At 35.9% G+C, this 4431-nt stretch overlaps 1 long non-coding RNA gene across 1 annotated transcript; it reads left to right on the forward strand.

The window, feature by feature from the left end:
* Positions 1 to 679, forward strand: LOC122725249. Its single transcript, XR_006352716.1, has 2 exons — positions 1 to 255; positions 346 to 679. It is a non-coding gene; the product is annotated as an uncharacterized LOC122725249 (long non-coding RNA).
* The last annotated feature ends 3752 nt before the right edge of the window (positions 680 to 4431 follow it).

Consider the following 4431-nt stretch of genomic DNA (forward strand, 5'->3'; position numbering starts at 1 on the left):
ATCCTTTTCATCGCTATTCAAATTTCTAAATCATCTTCATTCTTTACAAATTCTTAAATCATTTCATTATTCTTGTTAAAAGGATGGAGAAGCGGAAGGTGACGATAAGCAGCAAGCAGCAATCGACGGCAAGCAACGAGCAACGGTGGATAGCAATTCTTAAATCATTTCATTATTCATATTGGTTAAAAGGATGGAGAAGCGGAGGGTGACGATAAGCAGCAAGCAACAATCGACGGCAAACAACGAGCAATGGTCGATAGCCAACATCACTCTTCAAATTTCTAAATCATCTTCATTCTTTACAAATTTTTAGATCATTTTATTATTCATGTTGGTTAAAAGGATGGAGAAGCGGAGGGTGACGATAAGCAGCAAGCAGCAAGCAACGAGCAACGATTGATGGCCAACAAAGTGAGATGACGAGCAACAATGCGCGATGGTGGATGACCAAGCTGCGCGTGATGACGAGCAGCGTAGGACGCAAGATGACGAACGATGAGACCCACAGACAATGGCGAATAAGGAGAAATGCGAGCGACGGATAACAGTGATTGGTGGGCAACACAAGCAATGAGTAATAGTGAGCAGCGACAAGAACTTAAGGAGGAACCTCTGTTTTAATTTATGTGGCATTTATTGAGTTTCAATCTTCGATCTATTGATTTTTTTTTGTGAATATTGAGTATAAAATTTTCAGTTTGTTATTTTGACTTATGAACAAATTTTATTGTTTCAATTTTTTGAAAGCGATATTTTTTATTTTGATAAAATTAAATTTTAACGACTAACGTATTAAAATTTAAAAAAGATAATTTTATAAGTATCAGATTTTAACGAAATTAAATTTTAAGAATAAAGCATTAGCCTTTAGAAATAGAGAGATATCATTAGATAGCACTGCAGATTTTCTATTTTTTACTTTTTAAAAATTAAAAATAATTTTTTTTATTTCTATTATTCACTTTTTAAAAACGTTTCTCTAAACACTATTTATATAAAAATAAGTCTATAAATTTTTATACAACAATAAAAACTAAAATATTTTTTGAAGTATGATATTTAATAATAAAATACGGATATAAATAATCTTATAAATAGTTATATATAAAAATAAATAATAAATTATTTTAACATAAATAAGTAAAATTATTATTTAAACTTTATGTTATAAGAAAATTCGTTAATTATTTTTTTTATTTTGAAAAATATATTAAAACGTTTTTGAAATTTTAAAAAATCTATTAGTTAGTCAATCCGTTAATTTTAACCATTAAATATTATAAAAAATAAAAATTATTATTTAATCCCTATAATATAAAAACTTTACTAAATAATCCATTAATTTTGAAAAAATGCATTAACGTCCTTGAAATTTTAAAGAATCTATTAGTTAACCTCTCCATCAATTTTAATTGTTAAGAGTTGCAAAATTTTTTTAAGTTCTCTCACTAGGAAGGGATTAATTAATAGAAATTTTTATAAAATCGAAAGACCAACTAATGAATTCTCTCTTATTATAAGGACTAATAAAACATTTAATGACTAAAACTAATGAAAGAACTAATTAGTATTGATGTTGCTAAAACCAAGTTGATGAGGTGATCAAAATGGAGCTATACTGTAATCGGTCAATTCTACAAGAAAGAGAATGTGAGGTGGTGGGTACTCATGACAGCCATTCGAACGCTCAAGTCAATAAATTGGAGAACAGGGTGAATGTAATAAATTTCTTAGACTTCAAGTATAATTATATAAGAATTGTGTATTTTTGTCTCTATAATCGTTAACTTTTATACTGTAAGAGGATGTAATTAAATATACTATTTTCTGATATTCTGGCGATGATGTGTCCAGCTATTAGATAAGGGATCTCACTGGTTTTATCTAGTTAGTGATCCCATGATTACAGGTGTAATGGGAGTCTACTGGATTGTGCTTGCTCACGATAATTTTATGTGAATGTTCGACCTCTTTATGGGAGGGCGAGTCTTGATGAAGAGCCACATGTAATAGTGTTCGAATCTTCATTTTCTCAGGTGGGACCGAGTACCGGCTTATTGGATACTTACCACGTGACTCTATTCTATGGTGACAGCTCATGGCTCACTTTGGACGATTTTTGTGTAGCATCAGAGGTCTACCCGCTGGTCATTGATTCTTCAAATTCGAAGATGACAGTTGTTTTCACGATCTAGGGCACATGGTCCATCGAGATTGGTCCTTACCCTACCTAGCTCTTCAATGATGGTTGTCCCGTTTCTTGAGTCGCATTTAAAGCCTATCGTCGAAATCGTCTTATAAGAACCCTTCTTCTTCTCTAAATATCACTTTTGCTTAAAACCGTAATTTTTGCTTCTAAAAAGATTCAGTCACTCCTTCTTTCTCATTTATACTCTCTTGGTCACAGTAATTTTTGTTTCCTTTTTCCCTTTTAAAATGAATACTTCCTCTTCTTCTCTTACTCTTTGTGGAGATTCCACCTCAAACTCCTCCTCCGGTGGCTCCATCTGTGCATCAGCTCCTATCGTTTCATTGAGGGTGGCTCCAAAAAATAAAGGTAGCCTAATTAGTGACATCACGTCTATACTAACAGAGCAAGACATAGATCATCTTTATGGCCATTACAAAATTTCTCCAGAAACCTTTTGTGCCTTTATTCCATCCTTGGGCGTTCGTGTAACCGACTAGATCCCTGTAGAGGATACCTTCATTTTCTATAAAGAGCAGCTAAAGACAGGTCTTCCATGCCCCATGGACCCCTTTTTTGTTGAGGTCCTCTGATTTCATAAGCTTATAATCGCCCAGCTACATCCTAATGGCTGGAGAATTTTGGTGGTCTTTCAATTTTTTTGTTTCAATAATAACATCGAGCTGAGCGTGACCCCCTTCTCCTAGCTGTACCAGCTGGGTACTCGGAGAAATGAAGAGTTCTGATTTTTTAGCGGATAAAAATGCCAAACGATGTTCGACTGGATACTTTCTTCATTAAAGCGGTGGAAGAACAAGTTTTTGTCCTTCGTCACCAGACTTCTAGGGGTTTTGGGCGCTTCCGAACGATCTGGAACCTATGGGTGGAACTGAGGAGGGATGGGGTCCAACTGAGGAGGGATGATGATGAGGCTTTAGCCTTTCTGTTAACAATAGCTAGGTCCCCTCAAAACGTGGACATTCCCAACACGGTGAGGAATGTCGTTTTGTCTTGGTAGAGTTATCTCTAGGCGAGCTAGTCTCGGGGTCCTCACCCACCCAGCCTGTAACGACCCGAAAATCGGACCGCTACCGGCGCTAGGATCCAGATCGACTTAAGGTCGCTGGGACCCGTAGCAAGCCAAACATACATCCTGAATACCTGTCAAATCCCATACATGATCAAACATATACATAAAAATTTGAACTTTTTCTTTTCTTTTTCTTTTACCAAGCTCAACCTATGCATGCACATACACATAAACATAAATCACACACTGGAGCCCTCATCAAATGCTCCAATGGGGTATCTCATCATACATCAAACTTGGTTGAACATGGACATCGTAAAACATGGATCATGTATATAAATGGGATTAACCAAACATACTATGATCAAGTACATTTCTAATCCTCAATATCAATATTACATAACATGACTGTTCATAACCTTACATCATTTTACAATTTATCATGTCCACATCTAGCTATTACAAAACACATGACTTTACACTTCTTGACTTCCTGGTCTAGCCCGTACCTGCAAACCTGGGGGATATAGGGAAAGGAGTGAGCTACTAGAGCACAGTGAGCAGAATAATAAAACATTTAAATCATATATTAAAATTTCATGCTCTCATGAAATACAACACATCACAAACAAGTCACATCAAGGATGGTATTGTCACCTATAGTCCTCTACATTCCAAAGTGCCGGGACGTAGAATGGGTCAACCAGACTTTCTCTTAACATAACATATCATAACATTCCAATGTGCCGGGACATAGAATGGGTCAACCGGTCTTTCTCTTACATAGTGCCGGGACGTAGAATGGGTCAACCGGACTTCCATACCATACCATATCATACCGTATCATATCACATCGCATCATATCGAGGACTAAGGATTATCCAACATCCATCCATATCCATCATAGAATTATGCAATGCAGCATATTCGTGAATTCTAATGCAAACAACCTAGGATATCACATGGCAGTCATGATGCATGAACATGCTCAAACTTTATAATTTATTTGCTTTAAAACATAAAAGTTTATTCTACTCACCTCAGGCTAGCTCTAACAATAAACTGAAGCAGCTGACTCACTGCTGGGGTCCTTGGTTCCTCGGGTCCGAACCTACACAGGTGGATTCAAATGAGGGACCAAACATACTAGAACATGACTCTAAAATAACCCCCAGAAACCCCCCTAAAACACCTCAAAACAATCAAAAAA

Source organism: Manihot esculenta, chromosome 12 (genome assembly GCF_001659605.2).
Source record: "Manihot esculenta cultivar AM560-2 chromosome 12, M.esculenta_v8, whole genome shotgun sequence".
NCBI lineage: Eukaryota > Viridiplantae > Streptophyta > Magnoliopsida > Malpighiales > Euphorbiaceae > Manihot > Manihot esculenta.